The sequence below is a fragment of the Triticum urartu genome, chromosome 6A (assembly GCF_056163025.1).
Source record: "Triticum urartu cultivar PI428250 chromosome 6A, HENAU_Tu73, whole genome shotgun sequence".
NCBI classification, from domain to species: Eukaryota; Viridiplantae; Streptophyta; class Magnoliopsida; order Poales; family Poaceae; genus Triticum; species Triticum urartu.
In genome coordinates, this window is record NC_141878.1 from 15,950,972 (window position 1) to 15,975,497 (window position 24,526).

The window sequence follows — 24,526 nt, forward strand, 5'->3', positions numbered from 1 at the left end:
TCAGGGAAAAGAAATCTCACTCGAGGATTTTGCGAGGGAAAACAGTTAATTTAAAGGAGCATAAACCACAACAAAAAAAAACTATGCACATTAGTAGAAACCAAATAATTGACTCGTCGTACAAACTCAGGGTATCACGCATAAGTCACACACATAAATAAATGTTTGCAATAATGAACACCGCAGCAACGTCTAAAATGGAAACGGTAACTGGATGGGGTCCCTAGAAAACGTCTCTGGTACTGGGATACACTCCTCTTCTATCGGGGAAAGTGGATTGACCAGTCGATGCACGTGTCTCTCCTGGTCGGGCCTTAGTGCTCTGCCGATGGCGATCTGAGGATTTAAATCTGCGAGGCTCTGGAGATAACCCATCACACGTTGGGTTAAACGCTCTTGAGCGATGACGTACTGGACAAGGTTGGCCAGGACTGGGTCTCTCTCAATGCGTCCACCGGGAAAAGATGTCACTCCTCCGGGTGCTGCACGGCTCGGGAAGTAATAATACCCTCGTTCACTGGCATAGGGTACCGCGAATCGAAGGCGAGCAAGCGCTTCGTATGCAACAGCTTCTATGGCCATCTGTGAGGTTGGCATAGATTTCCCCACGAAGGAGACCTCTGTTGGGTCTTGGTTTGAGTTTACGGGAGGGATGTGTACTGCTGCCCAATATCTTGAGGTGGAAGGGGTGATCCTCGATTTGAACAGCTCGTACTGGGGTGGCTGGGTAGCGCCCATGGTACTGCAGGTAAAATCCCGCAATATCTTGACAAAACTACCTGGGGTTGCATCTGGGGTTCTCAGATAAATGCTAGGGCTCGGCATGGCTAGGAAATGGTTGTGAGGGTGGTGCACAAGGTGAGAGGTGCTTGGCAAGGTCACGCGGTGGCCTTTTTATAGCACCGGAGCTGGGTCATTTTTACCGTGGTGAATGGTAAAGAAAATTTTCAGATCTGTTCCAAGGGCCGGGGTCAAGTCACAGATTCACACATCTCACTATAGTGATGTGTTACAGTGGGGTTGACGGGGTGATTTTTGGTAACTGTGTCTGGGATAGAAATCTTATACTGCATACTGGCGTATCCAGGCAAGGCCACTATTAAAATAGAGGCATGACAATAGGCGGCATTTACTTACAAGGTCACACAATAACAAGTGAGGGTACACTGGGACTCGACACTACTCGAGTGACTTAGTCTACCTCGTTTACATCCAAGCGGGCGTGCCTTGAGGCTCCTCCACGGGTCTCGTCGTCGGAATTAGCTGGAGTGGGTTGAGGGGCTGCAGGCTCGGGGTAGCGATGAGGACCATCTCGGGGATTGTTAGCCACAATCCCGTTGGAGTGTGCTCCCAATATGCGACGAAGCACCTCTGGGGTTATCGCAGCACCTTGGCCGATGGCTGGGGCAGACCTCAGGGACTCGATCGGGTGTCCAAACAGCACGACTGGGTTGTCGGCGTTGGGCTCGTTTTCTTCTCTCGCCGGGGCTCGACGAACCAGCTCTCCACGAGCTGCGATTAGATCAATAGTGATTTGATCGCACAGTTCCTCTAGTGCACTTACATAGCGCACTAGGTGCAACAATGCAGGATCCGTCTCGTGATCTCCGTTGGCAACTCGAGGTGGTCTACCATACCCTTCACGTCTGGGGTAGTAGTGGAACGAGCGATAGTTAACTCTGGGCGACAAGTGCCGGAGATGAACTATAGCCTCTCGAGCAGCTAGTTGGATGGCTTGAAGCTCAAATGAAGTTGTCCTTCCGGTGAACCTGTAGGGGCGCTCGGGCTCTAGACCCCTACCGTAGATGTGTACAGTGGCCCAGAATTGACGGCTCTCACCGCTCATGGGTCCTTGGTACACAACATATTCTGGGGGCTCTTCTAACGCATAGGCACGACGGGTGAGGTTTGCGAGTATGGTCACAAAGCCTCCAAGGTTGGTTGCTGTGGTCTCATTGTGCACGACAGGGCCAGGCATTGTAGCTTGGTTTGGGGTAGAGGCTGTGTTGTGCTGTGTTGGGGCTAGCGTGCCCCTTTTTATAGGAAAAAGGGGACGGAGTCTTCCCTTGCACGCTTGCGAGAAAGGACTATTCAGGATTCGATCACTGGCGCATGAGTGACAGGTTAGGTTGATAGGTTGGGCACCGACTGCCAAAAAGTGTTGGGTCACTGTGTGGCTATCTTGCACGAGAAGCTTGGCTGGGGTTTGGTTATGGCTTGGTGGGTTGGTTTGCCTAAGTTTATAGACCCGGCTAAGATAGGATTAGCCAATGGTCAGCCTGGCTCTGATACCAAGTCTGTCACGACCGGGTTTTCCAGACATAAATTTCCAGAAAAGACCGTCGTGCTCATCAGCCCCAGGATTACTGTTAGCTGATGAGGCTCGAACTGGATACAGAAATTCCAAGCAGAATACAACATATGTAGTACAAGACCATTCTGGCCTGTGAGTACAACAAATGGGTTTCTAGTGGTCCATGGCGGAAGCGGTTTGTGAAACATCAGTGTCTATGGGACTCCATTTCCCACGGGAACAGCTGACCAGGTTAACTCCTATCTTCGCGAGGCTGCTATCACCGTTGCTTAAGTCTCGAGGCTGTCATCGCCACGCTCCTCTCCAAGCAAGCAATCTGGCCAAGACAATAGCCAGGGACAAGCCAGTGAGTACTTTGAATGTACTCGCAAACATTATGAACACAGGTATAATATAATTGATAAACTTGCACTGAAAAATTCTATGATCACATCGTCAGTCACAAATAAAAATGTCTTTTATGCATGCAAGCAGGTTATTTATATGCAACATGAATAAGCAATAATGAAGTGGGGAAATAAAATGCCGCAGTCGGGCGTCTGTGCGACACCACATAAAGGGCTTTTAAAAGAAATACCACAGTCGAGCGTCTGAGCGAAACCACATAAAGGGCTTTAAAAGAAATGCCACAGTCGGGCGTCTGAGCGACACCACATAAAGGGCTTTTAAAAAAAATGCCACAGTCGGGCGTCAGAGCGACACCACATAAAGGGCTTTTAAAAGAAATGCCACAGTCGGGCGTCTGAGCGACACCACATAAAGGGCTTTAAAATAAATAACAAGCATTGCCACAGTCGGGCGTCTGAGCGACACCACATAAAGGGCTTACAAAATAAATAATCACAATGAATATCCAGGAGGTAGAACCGTCCCAGGGATACTCAATAATACAAATAATGCAACAGGTTAGTCCATCACAAAATAATAATCATGGTCCTCACAAGTAACCAGTCGATATCCAAGTTTGGTTTAACAATATCTCCTCTGAAGACTGACACTAAGACCAACACTTGACCCATCCCAGACTGTAATCCTTAACCATGGACACGGCTATTCGAATAGGTTTTAATCTCTGCAGAGGGTGTACTCTTTACCCACGAGTAACGGATTTCTTTAGTCCATCGGGACTAATTCCGTTTACGGTCTTTTAGTTGAAAACACGCCTAACTTGCACACACCAGCTTAACTCATCGGTGTCTGGAATCACCCACGACACTTGTTAAGCAAAACTCTAAGTGGGGAGGCTACAACCTCGCGTAGCATGGGATCAAATTTATATCGCGCGCTCTAAGGGGTGGCCTCCCCTCTCGGTTCCAACCGGAAACACCCATGCCCCCGGACGAGGTGGCATGCCTACCGGCTACAACCGATATCTTCCACCATGGCCTCTCTGTACGGTGTGTGCTTGAAAGGGGTTGACGACTTACTGAACCATACCCTACCTGTGGCAGGAACAAGTGGTAGTACATAGCAAGTATGGGGGTTACTGGAAACAAGACTCGGTGTACGGTCGACTCAGGAGGTTTATAAGTTCCCTGCATGACATGTAACAAATATATTTCAATCAACAAAATCACCACTCAATATACCTTACCATGCCATACCGGACATAACCGTCCCGACGGGGACCGGCGACAAGCTCACTCCTACCCAAGGCAGAGGCTTTCCCGGATTCCTTTTCGGCATGCATGCAAGGCACATGAGGGTGATTACCATCACAAGTATATTCATTTCCAACAGCAAGGAAATCACTAATATGCTTCCATGCAAATGATCATGTCACATGAAATAACAAGACCTCTGAAATAAGGTGGTGTTATAAACGTGTCAAATAACACACCAAAAACATTATGCCAGGGTTCAGAATGCTTGCCTTTAATGGTGTGGAGAGGTGGGGGTGCTCTCCAAAAATTTTGAAAGCTTCCTTCTCTCCCAAAAATCCTATTTCCAAAAATATGCAAATAACACATATTTCAAAAACAGTACAAAAAAGTTGTTTGGAAAATTTTAAAATAAATCTTAAAATAAACTAGACAATATTTGAGAGAGGTAGGAAAAGGAATCAATTCATTTGGAGTTATATTTAAAAAGTTATAGGCAGTCAAAGTTGTGGTCAAAAATCTGTTTTTAAATAAGACAGAAAAAGAAAAACGTTTCAGAGAGGAATACGCTTTCGAAGCGGGAGAGACGTACTGGGGTGGATTACGCCTTCACTTAAACACGTGGACGGCGCGGTGAGACACTGACAGTGGGTCCAGGAAGTCCCACTAGTCAGGTTTGACTAGTCTCTCTTTCCCCCTCCTTCCCTTGTCCCGAGCGGAGGCGGAGCTCAGGCGATCGTCGCCGGCGACTGGCAGCTCTTCGCGGGGCCCCAAGGGCGGGGATGGATGCGCCACTCCAGTGCGGTCCTCCCGGTGGTTGCCAGGCCGGTGGGGACGGAGGGAGCTGCCGGCGGCGAGCTTCGCGGCGGAGGAGGCTTCGGGGGCGGAGTGAAAATTCTCCCGCAGTGAGCCCCGATCGAAATCGAGTAGTGGGAATGGTTCACCGGAGGATGAGGAAGCTCTTGGTGGAGAGAACGGAAAGGAGGAGGCCCTGGTGGTGCCGAATTGGCCAGGGCAGTGGTGGCGGCTGCAGTTGCCGGAGGTGGGGAGGAAGACCTCCCCCGGGTCGATTGGCTGCCATGGGAGAACTAGGGGAGCATTCTAGGGTTGCCTGTGTGCTTGAATGGGTTCGGGGCCTCCTTTTATAGCGCGACGAGGTCGGTTCCGCGGTGGTGGATGAGGATGCCGGCGAACCGCCTCTCTGTAGCTTGCAGGGCGACGTGGAGGTGACGAGAGCTAGCCGACGAGCGAGGAGATAAGTTCACGCTGTTCCCAGGGGCATGTGGCGAGCCGGGGTGGCTTTGGCGGCGCCGACCGTGGCAGAGGCGCGCTGCGGACGCCGGTGTGCCGCCAAAAGCTCTGTCGGCGTCGCTGTAGGCTGCCAGGGCGGCTTGGCGCGTTGCTGTGAGGAGGGGAGCGCGTGGCGAGGCTCTGCAGAGCGGGCCAAAACCAGGGGGGCCAGCGTGTCGGCTCGGGCGCGGGTCGTGCAATACGCGCGCTCTGGGCGCGTCCCGTGCACGCACTGAATGTGCTCGACGAAATGCCAGAGCATGCTACAGAGCTTAGGTGAGGCTGGCATTTAGCAGATCTAGGTTAGGAGTAACGGGGAGTCTAGTGGACATGCTTGTTTGATCAGAGTTGCAAGCTCACAGTGCAATGCCACAACTCATGTCAAAACTGGTCATGCCTACAGGGTGCTCGATAGAATGCCACATGCACCTAGGCATCTCTTGGGGTGGCCAAAACTTCCAGATTGGGGTCTCTTTAGATGTACAAGAGGGTGGTGAGGTTAGTTGGCCAAAAGCGGAAACTTGTTAGTGCAAGTTTTGCAAAACTACAATTCTGGACAGGAAATAAATGACATTATTTCATGAACCAAAATTAATCCAATTGGTGCATGCTCCTGGATTTAGGGGTTTGGTAGGGCTGTCTACAAGTAGGAGAAAGCACAAGATCTTTGGAGCAAAATTAAATAGGGTTGCAGTAGAAATCACAAGGCTGGACCAGAATGGAAAAGAGGTTGATTCACTCCAAATTTTCAAAGAACAGCACTATGTTTTTGCATAAAGTTGAATCATATGCTACTACCAATATCCCATAATTTTGGTGGAGGCTAGAAAGAATTATTTAAATGGGTTGTAGTGCAAAATGCACTCTGGACCAGAGAAGAAAAATTGAGTGTAGAGCTCAAAATATTTCATGAATAATAGATATTTTTGTATAAAAATGATTTAAAAACATCACATGACATCTCCAAATTTTGGTTGTAATTTTAAGTGAATTTATCAAATGGTTGTAGTTCAAATATGGCCATTTAACCTTGAAAAACCATTTTCAAGAAAGTAAAGATCAAGCAACTTAATTAGGTGATTAGTTATACTGATAAAAGAAAAGTTTTTCTTGAGAGGTTAAACAAGTCCAATAACATATTTGGAAGGTTTTCACTTTGAGGAAAAACTGTATAATAACAAGGGAGAAAATGGTTCAAAAATAAAAAGGGAGCCCAGAAAATAAAAGTTTTAATTCCTGGAAAAAATCTTAATTAATAAAACAAGGCCAAAAATTTGGGGTGTCACAACACTACCCCCCTTAAGAAAAAATCTCGTCCTTGAGATTTGTTAAAAGCTGTTTTAAGAAAAACTATACGCAATAAAAATGTGGCTACAGTGAGAGGACAATAAGTGGTGAAAAATCACGGTGTGAATACTGGTGCTGCGTGGAAAAGTCTACGGTTCGGGACAAAATCGTGAGATTTCTACGCTGGATATAAATTTAGAATAACTCCTAAATTTAAATATACGCTGGTCGTACCCGAGAGCACAGTGCTCTCTCTGGCTGACAGGTGGACCCGGGGTCCACTGTCAGTCTCTTCTTCTCCCTCTAGCTCTTTCTTCTCCCTCTCTCCCGCGCTTTCTCTACCGGCGACGCCTAGCGCGTAGGGCATTTAGGCCGTACCGCGGTAGTGCGCGGCGTGCTAGCTGCCGGTCCAGCGTGCACTCACCTCGCGGGCCAGCGCGCTGTCGGCACTGCTCGCGGATTCGACTCCGAACACCGGCGATCGGCGACGAGCGGCGTTGGTGGACTTCGCCCACCGTACACCGAGCTCGAGCTATAAAACGGTCGGGGTGCCTCTCTCTTCTTCCTCACACCTGGCCTCACTTCTCCTCCTCCTTCTTCCTCCATTACTGCTTACAGAAGCTCGGGGTTAGGCTCTAATGGCGGAGGTGATGCCGGACTGGTTTGCGATCCTGATATGCGTAGGGCTGGCGACACTGCTGGGGCTCTCCGTGCTCCTGTGCGCGATGATCCTCGACGAGCGTCGCGATGCTGCTGCTTGGGTGTTGGCTCTCCGCGGTGGTGGTGATCACGAGGAGTAGGTGAGGTGTGCCGGGTGCTAACCGTTGTTAGGGGGTGATTAGCTGGATGCAACACTGTTGCAAAGTTTTGCAAACAGTGTATGTGTCCGAATGATAATGGTTGTGAGTCTGCTGCGCGGTGCTGTGTGAAATTAAATAATCCATGTTGTGAGAAGGGGCGGGTGTAGCAATTCAGGGAAAAGAAATCTCACTCCAGGATTTTGCGAGGGAAAACAGTTAATTTAAAGGAGCATAAACCACAACAAAAAAAAACTATGCACATTAGTAGAAACCAAATAATTGACTCGTCGTACAAACTCAGGGTATCACGCATAAGTCACACACATAAATAAATGTTTGCAATAATGAACACCGCAGCAACGTCTAAAATGGAAACGGTAACTGGATGGGGTCCCTAGAAAACGTCTCTGGTACTGGGATACACTCCTCTTCTATCGGGGAAAGTGGATTGACCAGTCGATGCACGTGTCTCTCCTGGTCGGGCCTTAGTGCTCTGCCGATGGCGATCTGAGGATTTAAATCTGCGAGGCTCTGGAGATAACCCATCACACGTTGGGTTAAACGCTCTTGAGCGATGACGTACTGGACAAGGTTGGCCAGGACTGGGTCTCTCTCAATGCGTCCACCGGGAAAAGATGTCACTCCTCCGGGTGCTGCACGGCTCGGGAAGTAATAATACCCTCGTTCACTGGCATAGGGTACCGCGAATCGAAGGCGAGCAAGCGCTTCGTATGCAACAGCTTCTATGGCCATCTGTGAGGTTGGCATAGATTTCCCCACGAAGGAGACCTCTGTTGGGTCTTGGTTTGAGTTTACGGGAGGGATGTGTACTGCTGCCCAATATCTTGAGGTGGAAGGGGTGATCCTCGATTTGAACAGCTCGTACTGGGGTGGCTGGGTAGCGCCCATGGTACTGCAGGTAAAATCCCGCAATATCTTGACAAAACTACCTGGGGTTGCATCTGGGGTTCTCAGATAAATGCTAGGGCTCGGCATGGCTAGGAAATGGTTGTGAGGGTGGTGCACAAGGTGAGAGGTGCTTGGCAAGGTCACGCGGTGGCCTTTTTATAGCACCGGAGCTGGGTCATTTTTACCGTGGTGAATGGTAAAGAAAATTTTCAGATCTGTTCCAAGGGCCGGGGTCAAGTCACAGATTCACACATCTCACTATAGTGATGTGTTACAGTGGGGTTGACGGGGTGATTTTTGGTAACTGTGTCTGGGATAGAAATCTTATACTGCATACTGGCGTATCCAGGCAAGGCCACTATTAAAATAGAGGCATGACAACAGGCGGCATTTACTTACAAGGTCACACAATAACAAGTGAGGGTACACTGGGACTCGACACTACTCGAGTGACTTAGTCTACCTCGTTTACATCCAAGCGGGCGTGCCTTGAGGCTCCTCCACGGGTCTCGTCGTCGGAATTAGCTGGAGTGGGTTGAGGGGCTGCAGGCTCGGGGTAGCGATGAGGACCATCTCGGGGATTGTTAGCCACAATCCCGTTGGAGTGTGCTCCCAATATGCGACGAAGCACCTCTGGGGTTATCGCAGCACCTTGGCCGATGGCTGGGGCAGACCTCAGGGACTCGATCGGGTGTCCAAACAGCACGACTGGGTTGTCGGCGTTGGGCTCGTTTTCTTCTCTCGCCGGGGCTCGACGAACCAGCTCTCCACGAGCTGCGATTAGATCAATAGTGATTTGATCGCACAGTTCCTCTAGTGCACTTACATAGCGCACTAGGTGCAACAATGCAGGATCCGTCTCGTGATCTCCGTTGGCAACTCGAGGTGGTCTACCATACCCTTCACGTCTGGGGTAGTAGTGGAACGAGCGATAGTTAACTCTGGGCGACAAGTGCCGGAGATGAACTATAGCCTCTCGAGCAGCTAGTTGGATGGCTTGAAGCTCAAATGAAGTTGTCCTTCCGGTGAACCTGTAGGGGCGCTCGGGCTCTAGACCCCTACCGTAGATGTGTACAGTGGCCCAGAATTGACGGCTCTCACCGCTCATGGGTCCTTGGTACACAACATATTCTGGGGGCTCTTCTAACGCATAGGCACGACGGGTGAGGTTTGCGAGTATGGTCACAAAGCCTCCAAGGTTGGTTGCTGTGGTCTCATTGTGCACGACAGGGCCAGGCATTGTAGCTTGGTTTGGGGTAGAGGCTGTGTTGTGCTGTGTTGGGGCTAGCGTGCCCCTTTTTATAGGAAAAAGGGGACGGAGTCTTCCCTTGCACGCTTGCGAGAAAGGACTATTCAGGATTCGATCACTGGCGCATGAGTGACAGGTTAGGTTGATAGGTTGGGCACCGACTGCCAAAAAGTGTTGGGTCACTGTGTGGCTATCTTGCACGAGAAGCTTGGCTGGGGTTTGGTTATGGCTTGGTGGGTTGGTTTGCCTAAGTTTATAGACCCGGCTAAGATAGGATTAGCCAATGGTCAGCCTGGCTCTGATACCAAGTCTGTCACGACCGGGTTTTCCAGACATAAATTTCCAGAAAAGACCGTCGTGCTCATCAGCCCCAGGATTACTGTTAGCTGATGAGGCTCGAACTGGATACAGAAATTCCAAGCAGAATACAACATATGTAGTACAAGACCATTCTGGCCTGTGAGTACAACAAATGGGTTTCTAGTGGTCCATGGCGGAAGCGGTTTGTGAAACATCAGTGTCTATGGGACTCCATTTCCCACGGGAACAGCTGACCAGGTTAACTCCTATCTTCGCGAGGCTGCTATCACCGTTGCTTAAGTCTCGAGGCTGTCATCGCCACGCTCCTCTCCAAGCAAGCAATCTGGCCAAGACAATAGCCAGGGACAAGCCAGTGAGTACTTTGAATGTACTCGCAAACATTATGAACACAGGTATAATATAATTGATAAACTTGCACTGAAAAATTCTATGATCACATCGTCAGTCACAAATAAAAATGTCTTTTATGCATGCAAGCAGGTTATTTATATGCAACATGAATAAGCAATAATGAAGTGGGGAAATAAAATGCCGCAGTCGGGCGTCTGTGCGACACCACATAAAGGGCTTTTAAAAGAAATACCACAGTCGAGCGTCTGAGCGACACCACATAAAGGGCTTTAAAAGAAATGCCACAGTCGGGCGTCTGAGCGACACCACATAAAGGGCTTTTAAAAGAAATGCCACAGTCGGGCGTCTGAGCGACACCACATAAAGGGCTTTTAAAAGAAATGCCACAGTCGGGCGTCTGAGCGACACCACATAAAGGGCTTTAAAATAAATAACAAGCATTGCCACAGTCGGGCGTCTGAGCGACACCACATAAAGGGCTTACAAAATAAATAATCACAATGAATATCCAGGAGGTAGAACCGTCCCAGGGATACTCAATAATACAAATAATGCAACAGGTTAGTCCATCACAAAATAATAATCATGGTCCTCACAAGTAACCAGTCGATATCCAAGTTTGGTTTAACAATATCTCCTCTGAAGACTGACACTAAGACCAACACTTGACCCATCCCAGACTGTAATCCTTAACCATGGACACGGCTATTCGAATAGGTTTTAATCTCTGCAGAGGGTGTACTCTTTACCCACGAGTAACGGATTTCTTTAGTCCATCGGGACTAATTCCGTTTACGGTCTTTTAGTTGAAAACACGCCTAACTTGCACACACCAGCTTAACTCATCGGTGTCTGGAATCACCCACGACACTTGTTAAGCAAAACTCTAAGTGGGGAGGCTACAACCTCGCGTAGCATGGGATCAAATTTATATCGCGCGCTCTAAGGGGTGGCCTCCCCTCTCGGTTCCAACCGGAAACACCCATGCCCCCGGACGAGGTGGCATGCCTACCGGCTACAACCGATATCTTCCACCATGGCCTCTCTGTACGGTGTGTGCTTGAAAGGGGTTGACGACTTACTGAACCATACCCTACCTGTGGCAGGAACAAGTGGTAGTACATAGCAAGTATGGGGGTTACTGGAAACAAGACTCGGTGTACGGTCGACTCAGGAGGTTTATAAGTTCCCTGCATGACATGTAACAAATATATTTCAATCAACAAAATCACCACTCAATATACCTTACCATGCCATACCGGACATAACCGTCCCGACGGGGACCGGCGACAAGCTCACTCCTACCCAAGGCAGAGGCTTTCCCGGATTCCTTTTCGGCATGCATGCAAGGCACATGAGGGTGATTACCATCACAAGTATATTCATTTCCAACAGCAAGGAAATCACTAATATGCTTCCATGCAAATGATCATGTCACATGAAATAACAAGACCTCTGAAATAAGGTGGTGTTATAAACGTGTCAAATAACACACCAAAAACATTATGCCAGGGTTCAGAATGCTTGCCTTTAATGGTGTGGAGAGGTGGGGGTGCTCTCCAAAAATTTTGAAAGCTTCCTTCTCTCCCAAAAATCCTATTTCCAAAAATATGCAAATAACACATATTTCAAAAACAGTACAAAAAAGTTGTTTGGAAAATTTTAAAATAAATCTTAAAATAAACTAGACAATATTTGAGAGAGGTAGGAAAAGGAATCAATTCATTTGGAGTTATATTTAAAAAGTTATAGGCAGTCAAAGTTGTGGTCAAAAATCTGTTTTTAAATAAGACAGAAAAAGAAAAACGTTTCAGAGAGGAATACGCTTTCGAAGCGGGAGAGATGTACTGGGGTGGATTACGCCTTCACTTAAACACGTGGACGGCGCGGTGAGACACTGACAGTGGGTCCAGGAAGTCCCACTAGTCAGGTTTGACTAGTCTCTCTTTCCCCCTCCTTCCCTTGTCCCGAGCGGAGGCGGAGCTCAGGCGATCGTCGCCGGCGACTGGCAGCTCTTCGCGGGGCCCCGAGGGCGGGGATGGATGCGCCACTCTAGTGCGGTCCTCCCGGTGGTTGCCAGGCCGGTGGGGACGGAGGGAGCTGCCGGCGGCGAGCTTCGCGGCGGAGGAGGCTTCGGGGGCGGAGTGAAAATTCTCCCGCAGTGAGCCCCGATCGAAATCGAGTAGTGGGAATGGTTCACGGGAGGATGAGGAAGCTCTTGGTGGAGAGAACGGAGAGGAGGAGGCCCTGGTGGTGCCGAATTGGCCAGGGCAGTGGTGGCGGCTGCAGTTGCCGGAGGTGGGGAGGAAGACCTCCCCCGGGTCGATTGGCTGCCATGAGAGAACTAGGGGAGCATTCTAGGGTTGCCTGTGTGCTTGAATGGGTTCGGGGCCTCCTTTTATAGCGCGACGAGGTCGGTTCCACGGTGGTGGATGAGGATGCCGGCGAACCGCCTCTCTGTAGCTTGCAGGGCAACGTGGAGGTGACGAGAGCTAGCCGACGAGCGAGGAGATAAGTTCACGCTGTTCCCAGGGGCATGTGGCGAGCCGGGGTGGCTTTGGCGGCGCCGACCGTGGCAGAGGCGCGCTGCGGGCGCCGGTGTGCCGCCAAAAGCTCTGTCGGCGTCGCTGTAGGCTGCCAGGGCGGCTTGGCGCGTTGCTGTGAGGAGGGGAGCGCGTGGCGAGGCTCTGCAGAGCGGGCCAAAACCAGGGGGGCCAGCGTGTCGGCTCGGGCGCGGGTCGTGCAATACGCGCGCTCTGGGCGCGTCCCGTGCACGCACTGAATGTGCTCGACGAAATGCCAGAGCATGCTACAGAGCTTAGGTGAGGCTGGCATTTAGCAGATCTAGGTTAGGAGTAACGGGGAGTCTAGTGGACATGCTTGTTTGATCAGAGTTGCAAGCTCACAGTGCAATGCCACAACTCATGTCAAAACTGGTCATGCCTACAGGGTGCTCGATAGAATGCCACATGCACCTAGGCATCTCTTGGGGTGGCCAAAACTTCCAGATTGGGGTCTCTTTAGATGTACAAGAGGGTGGTGAGGTTAGTTGGCCAAAAGCAGAAACTTGTTAGTGCAAGTTTTGCAAAACTACAATTCTGGACAGGAAATAAATGACATTATTTCATGAACCAAAATTAATCCAATTGGTGCATGCTCCTGGATTTAGGGGTTTGGTAGGGCTGTCTACAAGTAGGAGAAAGCACAAGATCTTTGGAGCAAAATTAAATAGGGTTGCAGTAGAAATCACAAGGCTGGACCAGAATGGAAAAGAGGTTGATTCACTCCAAATTTTCAAAGAACAGCACTATGTTTTTGCATAAAGTTGAATCATATGCTACTACCAATATCCCATAATTTTGGTGGAGGCTAGAAAGAATTATTTAAATGGGTTGTAGTGCAAAATGCACTCTGGACCAGAGAAGAAAAATTGAGTGTAGAGCTCAAAATATTTCATGAATAATAGATATTTTTGTATAAAAATGATTTAAAAACATCACATGACATCTCCAAATTTTGGTTGTAATTTTAAGTGAATTTATCAAATGGTTGTAGTTCAAATATGGCCATTTAACCTTGAAAAACCATTTTCAAGAAAGTAAAGATCAAGCAACTTAATTAGGTGATTAGTTATACTGATAAAAGAAAAGTTTTTCTTGAGAGGTTAAACAAGTCCAATAACATATTTGGAAGGTTTTCACTTTGAGGAAAAACTCTATAGTAACAAGGGAGAAAATGGTTCAAAAATAAAAAGGGAGCCCAGAAAATAAAAGTTTTAATTCCTGGCAAAAATCTTAATTAATAAAACAAGGCCAAAAATTTGGGGTGTCACAGGGCGTTTGAGGGGTTGTATTTGTCAAATTTAGCTGTAGATGCTCTTACACGAGACTATATATATCAAACAACATCCGGGAATCGTAAAAAGTCACTTTGACACGGAACATATACTAATTTACCAAGTAATGCCATCAATTTGATGCAAAAATACAATACAGACTCACCAACCAACCTGACACCGAATGGGTGGGCATATGCATATATACCACACCACATGGACAAATGAGGTAGTAGCATATAGAGATGAGACGAGGAATAGCAGAAGGATGTGGTGCTAAAAGCATTAGGGAATAGGAGACGCTGGGAAAGAGGGCACCTATGCTCGATGTGAAACACGATGAACTAGCAGTACAGCAAGTAGAACGCCAAAGGAAAAAAGCACCCATGCTCGTAGAACACGTTGATACGGTACAACTGTGGATAGCACGAGAGCAAACAACTTATAGTAGCATGACAGCACAACTAGTCAATAGATACACGCATCGGAGCCACCCATTTCTCAGTCGACGCTGTCCTTGCCAAGGGCATCGCTCCATTCTTGTTCAATCGACCTAGCGCCGCTTCACGGGGCCTCGAGGGATTGGTCTAGCTCACCACCACAGTTGACCTCTTGGCCTCCCCTGACACTCAGCACACCCTGGGGCTGCTGATCGAGTGCGTATGTCGGAGGTGGAACTCCATGACTAATATAAGGTCCGCTGTGTTCTGGAGCTTGGCCGGGAGTGCTGGCTACTGCTGAACGAACTTCAGTTTTAACAATGTGTGCGAGTACTACAGATACACAGGGATGGCTACGCTGGTGTGGTTCGACTTGCCGGATTCTTGCCTGAACGATGTGAAGCCAGCATGGTACAGCGATGAACTTTGTTTGTCCTCCTACCAATATTTAGTAATTTCCTTTTTTCCCAAAAAGATTATTCAATTTTATTTTTTTGAACAATCACTGGGGGAGAGGATCCTCACATGAATATATTATTCAAAAGCCCAAGGGCGGTGTTACATTATATAGATTACAGCGAGAGAAAAGGTATAGGCGCACGGCCGCTTCCCTAATGACAGGTCCTTAAACCTAAGGACCCAAAGAATAAAGTGAGGAACGATGCTTCAAAGAGTATCACGGGGGGAGTTCAGCTCATTACGAAAGACATGAGCATTCGTAGGTACTGGCAACTTTCAGAGGATGGAGAGGGCGGCGGTTAGGCCAAATGTTGATGTCGAGGCTAACAAGCGTGGGAGTGTCCCAGATGTGGTTGATGGAGCGAAGAGTCGGTAGTCCCAAAAGGGACCAAACCTGTGTCGCACAAGGACAAAGGATGGCGAGGTGTGTAGCGTCCTCTCTGGTTTGCGCACACCGGCGGAAGATGAGTCTAAGGAGATGGTTTTGTGTAGCAAGTTGGCCCTCATGTCCAGCCTGTCGCGCCAAAGAAGCCAGCTGAAGATGTTGACCTTGATGGGGGGCCTTGGAGCTCTAGATGTGCTCGGCATTGAGATCCATCCCGTGGTTAGAGGAGAGCAGCAATAATATTCAATTACTAGTCATCAACCCGTGCTCTTGCACGGGCTAGTAATTTTTGACAAATTAATATTGTATATAGAAAATTTATATAAATATTGTTTTGTTTGAATCTTGTAGAAAGAAAAGTATTTTCATTGTGGATAACGTTTTATGTTTCTCTACTTCCTATTACGACCAGCACATCGTGGATCATCAAATGAGGAAAAACCATGGTGAAACTGTAGAATATCACTGTTTTGCAGTCTCTTCCATCATTCAAATCAAGATTCTGAAGCAGTAGGAGCAACGATAAAAAGGTAGAAGTGTTGTGATAGATGTAATTTCCTTACGTGTGCGTATACTTTTTTTGATGTGATTTACTCACATCTTGACCATTGCTAATTCAGGAACTTATTTACTTTCAACATGCTCATAGGCCACGGCCAACCTAGTTATCTTAGAAATGCAGCATTTGTCTCTTAAAAGCATCAAAAAATGTAGATCAGCTAGTCAATTCCTTGTTATCAGAATGGAGCTACCACGAACTGCTGCATGCCAGCATGCGGTCGATAGTAAAACAGATGCGCCAAACACATTCTATTCATTGAAGGATGGATTCGCATTTGAACCACCGATGGCACACAAGACAATATATGAAACCACTTTGACATGGGGTACATGCACTCTTTGTCAAGCAATGGCATCAAATCGATGTGAAAAAGGACTACATACCCACCAACCAACCAACCTGGCACTGTGCTGATTGGCATATGGATATATACCACGCCATCCAAGACAAAGAAGGTAGCAGCGTCGAGAGATGATACATGGAGATGTGAAACTAAAAACGTTAGGGAATAGGAGACGTCAGGAAAGATGCAATCTTGAGCAGCCCCTTGACGCAATCTTGAGCTAGCACCCCTTGACTAGTACTCGTGCGTAGAGCCAGGCCAGCTGCCCCATGACGAGCTCCGTCACGCACCCATGGTTGCCGCTGGGGAACACATTGAGGAGAGCGCATGTAGGCTGCAGCATCGTGCTGGTCGAGACTGACGGCATAGTAGGGTCGTGCATCATCGCACTGACGGCCCTCAAGCAGCGCCGCATCAGCCACCACATGCTCATGGATGGAGTGGCCAACACATGCTCATGGCCGAGGCCTTGCCAGGGCATCTCTCGGTGGATGCGAGTCGCGGCACGCCGTCTGTGCCCGCCATTGCTGAATTCCTACACATCTGGGATGAGCTACAACAGATCACCCTCACCTCCACGCCAGGCACTTTCACCTGGAGGCTTGGAGCTGCGGGCGAATACTCATCGTGTGATACCTATACCGCGTTTTTCTTTGGAAGAGAGTTTGCTCCTTGCACTGACGAAATTTGGTGATCATGGGCACCCCTAGAGATCAAAATCTTCACTTGGCTGGGTGTCGCTGGAGGCTTTGGACGGCGGATAGATTGGCATGCCGAAACCTACCACGCACTCGGTGCCGACTTTGTTGCCAGGTAGATGAGGATACAACACACATGTTCTTGGGCTGCCCCTTCGCCCGGGTGAATGGCCTGGTCACTCACAATACACAAAAAATGCGACCCAGACATGCTCCTCAAACGAGTCTCAAAAGTCCAGAGTGGCCGGCACCTCTCATATCAAGACCAAATATGAGGCAGATATGGGGACGTCCGGGAGCGTCCACCTCGTCGAACTAACGCTGGGCTCCGACACAAAACAAGTCCAAAACCTGGCGGTCCAAAGTTCGTCTCCTCCGTCGGACCGATGTCGCCGTGTAGCGATGCTCCGGCGAGCCACGTACTGCCTAACCCGGCTATTTAAGCCAATCACCGGCACCAAAACCCTAACCCTCCACCCTCCCCCCTCCCCCCACCCCCCCCCCCCCGGTCTGTCGTTGCCACCACTTTCCACTCCCCGTCCGCCCCCACTAGTAGACATGTCCCCGCGCCGCCGGGGTCGGAGCTACCCATACCTAACACTGGAGCGCCAGGTGCGAAGCCCGAATCACCGTGGGGCTACCTCCGGATGCAGTGGATCCGGATGAGGAGGATGAGGTTGAGGAGGAGGATGAGGAGGATGAGGTTGAGGAGGAGGATGAGGAGGATGAGGTTGAGGACAATGAGGAGGATGAGCCGGAGGAAGATGTTGGGGATCCTGGGGACGCGGATTTGCAGGCGGAGTAGCAGGCCATCCTCAAGTGGTTGTTGACTGTCCGCGGACACACCTGGTCGCGTCCGCGGGCGTTTGAGGGGTTGTATTTGTCAAATTTAGCTGTAGATGCTCTTACACGAGACTATATATATCAAACCACATCCGGGAATCGTAAAAAGTCACTTTGACACCGGAACATATACTAATTTACCAAGTAATGCCATCAATTTGATGCAAAAATACAATACAGACTCACCAACCAACCTAACACCGAATGGGTGGGCATATGCATATATACCACACCACATGGACAAATGAGGTAGTAGCATATAGAGATGAGACCAGGAATAGCAGAAGGATGTGGTGCTAAAAGCATTAGGGAATAGGAGACGCTGGGAAAGAGGGCACCTATGCTCGATGTGAAACACGATGAACTAGAAGTACAGCAAGTAGAACGCCAAAGGAAAAAAGCACCCATGCTCGTAGAACACGTTGATACGGTACAACTGTGGATAGCACGAGAGCAAACAACACATAGTAGCATGACAGCACAACTAGTCAATAGATACACGCATCGGAGCCACCCATTTCTCAGTCGACGCTGTCCTTGCCAAGGGCATCGCTCCATTCTTGTTCAATCGACCTAGCGCCGCTTCACGGGGCCTCGAGGGATAGGTCTAGCTCACCACCGCAGTTGACCTCTTGGCCTCCCCTGACACTCGGCACACCCTGGGGCTGCTGATCGAGTGCGTATGTCGGAGGTGGAACTCCATGACTAATATAAGGTCCGTTGTGTTCTGGAGCTTGGCCGGGAGTGCTGGCTACTGCTGAACGAACTTCAGTTTTAACAATGTGTGCGAGTACTACAGATACACAGGGATGGCTACGCTGGTGTGGTTCGACTTGCCGGATTCTTGCCTGAACGATGTGAAGCCAGCATGGTACAGCGATGAACTTTGTTTGTCCTCCTACCAATATTTAGTAATTTCCTTTTTCCCCAAAAAGATTATTCAATTTTATTTTTTTGAACAATCACTGGGGGAGAGGGTCCTCACATGAATATATTATTCAAAAGCCCAAGGGCGGTGTTACATTATATAGATTACAGCGAGAGAAAAGGTATAGGCGCACGGCCGCCTCCCTAATGACGGGTCCTTAAACCTAAGGACCCGAAGAATAAAGTGAGGAACGATGCTTCAAAGAGTATCACGGGGGGAGTTCAGCTCATTACGAAAGACATGAGCATTCGTAGGTACTGGCAACTTTCAGAGGATGGAGAGGGCGGCGGTTAGGCCAAATGTTGATGTCGAGGCTAACAAGCGTGGGAGTGTCCCAGATGTGGTTGATGGAGCGAAGAGTCGGTAGTCCCAAAAGGGACCAAACCTGTGTCGCACAAGGACAAAGGATGGCGAGGTGTGTAGCGTCCTCTCTGGTTTGCGCACACCGGCGGAAGATGAGTCTAAGGAGATGGTTTTGTGTAGCAAGTTGGCCCTCATGTCCAGCCTGTCGCGCCAAAGAAGCCAGCTGAAGATGTTGACCTTGATGGGGGGCCTTGGAGCTCTAGATGTGCTCGGCATTGAGATCCATCCCGTGGTTAGAGGAGAGCAGCAATAATATTCAATTACTAGTCATCAACCCGTGCTCTTGCACGGGCTAGTAATTTTTGACAAATTAATATTGTATATAGAAAATTTATATAAATATTGTTTTGATTGAATCTTGTAGAAAGAAAAGTATTTTCATTGTGGATAACGTTTTATGTTTCTCTACTTCCTATTACGACCAGCACATCGTGGATCATCAAATGAGGAAAAACCATGGTGAAACTGTAGCATATCACTGTTTTGCAGTCTCTTCCATCATTCAAATCAAGATTCTGAAGTAGTAGGAGCAACGATAAAAAGGTAGAAGTGTTGTGATAGATGTAATTTCCTTACGTGTGCGTATACTTTTTTTGATGTGATTTACTCACATCTTGACCATTGCTAATTCAGGAACTTATTTACTTTCAACATGCTCATAGGCCACGGCCAACCTAGTTATCTTAGAAATGCAGCATTTGTCTCTTAAAAGCATCAAAAAATGTAGATCAGCTAGTCAATTCCTTGTTATCAGAATGGAGCTACCACGAACTGCTGCATGCCAGCATGCGGTCGATAGTAAAACAGATGCGCCAAACACATTCTATTCATTGAAGGATGGATTCGCATTTGAACCACCGATGGCACACAAGACAATATATGAAACCACTTTGACATGGGGTACATGCACTCTTTGTCAAGCGATGGCATCAAATCGATGTGAAAAAGGACTACATACCCACCAACCAACCAACCTGGCACCGTGCGGATTGGCATATGGATATATACCACGCCATCCAAGACAAAGAAGGTAGCAGCGTCGAGAGATGAGACATGGAGATGTGAAACTAAAAACGTTAGGGAATAGGAGACGTCAGGAAAGATGCAATCTTGAGCAGCCCCTTGACGCAATCTTGAGCTAGCACCCCTTGACTAGTACTCGTGCGCAGAGCCAGGCCAGCTGCCCCATGACGAGCTCCGTCACGCACCCATGGTTGCCGCTGGGGAACACATTGAGGAGAGCGCATGTAGGCTGCAGCATCGTGCTGGTCGAGACTGACGGCACAGTAGGGTCGTGCATCATCGCACTGACGGCCCTCAAGGAGCGCCGCATCAGCCGCCACATGCTCATGGATGGAGTGGCCAACACATGCTCATGGCCGAGGCCTTGCCAGGGCATCTCTCGGTGGATGCGAGTCGCGCACGCTGTCTGTGCCCGCCATTGCTGAATTCCTACACATCTGGGATGAGCTACGACAGATCACCCTCACCTCCACGCCAGGCACTTTCACCTGGAGGCTTGGAGCTGCGGCAAATACTCATCGTGTGATACCTATACCGCGTTTTTCTTTGGAAGAGAGTTTGCTCCTTGCACTGACGAAATTTGGTGATCATGGGCACCCCTAGAGATCAAAATCTTCACTTGGCTGGGTGTCGCTGGAGGCTTTGGACGGCGGATAGATTGGCATGCCGAAACCTACCACGCACTCAGCAATGCCGACTTTGTTGCCAGGTAGATGAGGATACAACACACATGTTCTTGGGCTGCCCCTTCGCCCGGGTGAATGGCCTGGTCACTCACAATTCACAAAAAATGCGACCCAGACAGGCTCCTCAAACGGGTCTCAAAAGTCCAGAGTGGCCGGCACCTCTCATATCCAGACCAAATATGAGGCAGATATGGGGACGTCCGGGAGCGTCCACCTTGTTGAACTAACGCTGGGCTCCGACACAAAACAAGTCCAAAACCTGGCGGTCCAAAGTTCGTCTCCTCCGTCGGACCGATGTCGCCGTGTAGCGATGCTCCGGCGAGCCACGTACTGCCTAACCCGGCTATTTAAGCCAATCACCGGCACCAAAACCCTAACCCTCCACCCTCCCCCCAACCCCCCCCCCCCCCGGTCCGTCGTTGCCACCACCTTCCACTCCCCGTCCGCCCCCACTAGTAGACATGTCCCCGCGCCGCCGGGGTCGGAGCTACCCATACCTAACACTGGAGCGCCAGGTGCGAAGCCCGAATCATCGTGGGGCTACCTCCGGATGCAGTGGATCCGGATGAGGAGGATGAGGTTGAGGAGGAGGACGAGGAGGATGAGGTTGAGGACAATGAGGAGGAGGAGCCGGAGGAAGATGTTGGGGATCCTGGGGACGCGGATTTGCAGGCGGAGTAGTAGGCCATCCTCAAGTGGTTGTTGACTGTCCGCGGACACACCTGGTCGCGTCCGCGGGCGTTTGAGGGGTTGTATTTGTCAAATTTAGCTGTAGATGCTCTTACACGAGACTATATATATCAAACCACATCCGGGAATCGTAAAAAGTCACTTTGACACCGGAACATATACTAATTTACCAAGTAATGCCATCAATTTGATGCAAAAATACAATACAGACTCACCAACCAACCTGACACCGAATGGGTGGGCATATGCATATATACCACACCACATGGACAAATGAGGTAGTAGCATATAGAGATGAGACCAGGAATAGCAGAAGGATGTGGTGCTAAAAGCATTAGGGAATAGGAGACGCTGGGAAAGAGGGCACCTATGCTCGATGTGAAACACGATGAACTAGAAGTACAGCAAGTAGAACGCCAAAGGAAAAAAGCACCCATGCTCGTAGAACACATTGATACGGTACAACTGTGGATAGCACGAGAGCAAACAACACATAGTAGCATGACAGCACAACTAGTCAATAGATACACGCATCGGAGCCACCCATTTCTCAGTCGACGCTGTCCTTGCCAAGGGCATCGCTCCATTCTTGTTCAATCGACCTAGCGCCGCTTCACGGGGCCTCGAGGGATAGGTCTAGCTCACCACCGCAGTTGACCTCTTGGCCTCCCCTGACACTCGGCACACCCTGGGGCTGCTGATCGAGTGCGTATGTCGGAGGTGGAACTCCATGACTAATATAAGGTCCGTTGTGTTCTGGAGCTTGGCCGGGAGTGCTGGCTACTGCTGAACGAACTTCAGTTTTAACAATGTGTGCGAGTACTACAGATACACAGGGATGGCTACGCTGGTGTGGTTCGACTTGCCGGATTCTTGCCTGAACGATGTGAAGCCAGCATGGTACAGCGATGAACTTTGTTTGTCCTCCTACCAATATTTAGTAATTTCCTTTTTCCCCAAAAAGATTATTCAATTTTATTTTTTTGAACAATCACTGGGGGAGAGGGTCCTCACATGAATATATTATTCAAAAGCCCAAGGGCGGTGTTACATTATATAGATTACAGCGAGAGAAAAGGTATAGGCGCACGGCCGCCTCCCTAATGACGGGTCCTTAAACCTAAGGACCCGAAGAATAAAGTCAGGAACGATGCTTCAAAGAGTATCCCGGGGGGAGTTCAGCTCATTATGAAAGACATGAGCATTCGTAGGTACTGGCAACTTTCAGAGGATGGAGAGGGCGGCGGTTAGGCCAAATGTTGATGTCGAGGCTAACAAGCGTGGGAGTGTCCCAGATGTGGTTGATGGAGCGAAGAGTCGGTAGTCCCAAAAGGGACCAAACCTGTGTCGCACAAGGACAAAGGATGGCGAGGTGTGTAGCGTCCTCTCTGGTTTGCGCACACCGGCGGAAGATGAGTCTAAGGAGATGGTTTTGTGTAGCAGGTTGGCCCTCATGTTCAGCCTGTCGCGCCAAAGAAGCCAGCTGAAGATGTTGACCTTGATGGGGGGCCTTGGAGCTCTAGATGTGCTCGGCATTGAGATCCATCCCGTGGTTAGAGGAGAGCAGCAATAATATTCAATTACTAGTCATCAACCCGTGCTCTTGCACGGGCTAGTAATTTTTGAAAAATTAATATTGTATATAGAAAATTTATATAAATATTGTTTTGCTTGACTCTTGTAGAAAGAAAAGTATTTTCATTGTGGATAACGTTTTATGTTTCTCTACTTCCTATTATGACCAGCACATCGTGGATCATCAAATGAGGAAAAACCATGGTGAAACTGTAGAATATCACTGTTTTGCAGTCTCTTCCATCATTCAAATCAAGATTCTGAAGTAGTTGGAGCAATGATAAAAAGGTAGAAGTGTTGTGATAGATGTAATTTCCTTGCGTGTGCGTATACTTTTTTTGATGTGATTTACTCACATCTTGACCATTGCTAATTCAGGAACTTATTTACTTTCAACATGCTCATAGGCCACGGCCAACCTAGTTATCTTAGAAATGCAGCATTTGTCTCTTAAAAGCATCAAAAAATGTAGATCAGCTAGTCAATTCCTTGTTATCAGAATGGAGCTACCACGAACTGCTGCATGCCAGCATGCGGTCGATAGTAAAACAGATGCGCCAAACACATTCTATTCATTGAAGGATGGATTCGCATTTGAACCACCGATGGCACACAAGACAATATATGAAACCACTTTGACATGGGGTACATGCACTCTTTGTCAAGCGATGGCATCAAATCGATGTGAAAAAGGACTACATACCCACCAACCAACCAACCTGGCACCGTGCGGATTGGCATATGGATATATACCACGCCATCCAAGACAAAGAAGGTAGCAGCGTCGAGAGATGAGACATGGAGATGTGAAACTAAAAACGTTAGGGAATAGGAGACGTCAGGAAAGATACAATCTTGAGCAGCCCCTTGACGCAATCTTGAGCTAGCACCCCTTGACTAGTACTCGTGCGCAGAGCCAGGCCAGCTGCCCCATGACGAGCTCCGTCACGCACCCATGGTTGCCGCTGGGGAACACATTGAGGAGAGCGCATGTAGGCTGCAGCATCGTGCTGGTCGAGACTGACGGCATAGTAGGGTCGTGCATCATCGCACTGACGGCCCTCAAGGAGCGCCGCATCAGCCACCACATGCTCATGGATGGAGTGGCCAACACATGCTCATGGCCGAGGCCTTGCCAGGGCATCTCTCGGTGGATGCGAGTCGCGGCACGCCGTCTGTGCCCGCCATTGCTGAATTCCTACACATCTGGGATGAGCTACGACAGATCACCCTCACCTCCACGCCAGGCACTTTCACCTGGAGGCTTGGAGCTGCGGGCAAATACTCATCGTGTGATACCTATACCGCGTTTTTCTTTGGAAGAGAGTTTGCTCCTTGCACTGACGAAATTTGGCGATCATGGGCACCCCTAGAGATCAAAATCTTCACTTGGCTGGGTGTCGCTGGAGGCTTTGGACGGCGCATAGATTGGCATGCCGAAACCTACCACGCACTCGGCAATGCCGACTTTGTTGCCAGGTAGATGAGGATACAACACACATGTTCTTGGGCTGCCCCTTCGCCCGGGTGAATGGCCTGGTCACTCACAATTCACAAAAAATGCGACCCAGACA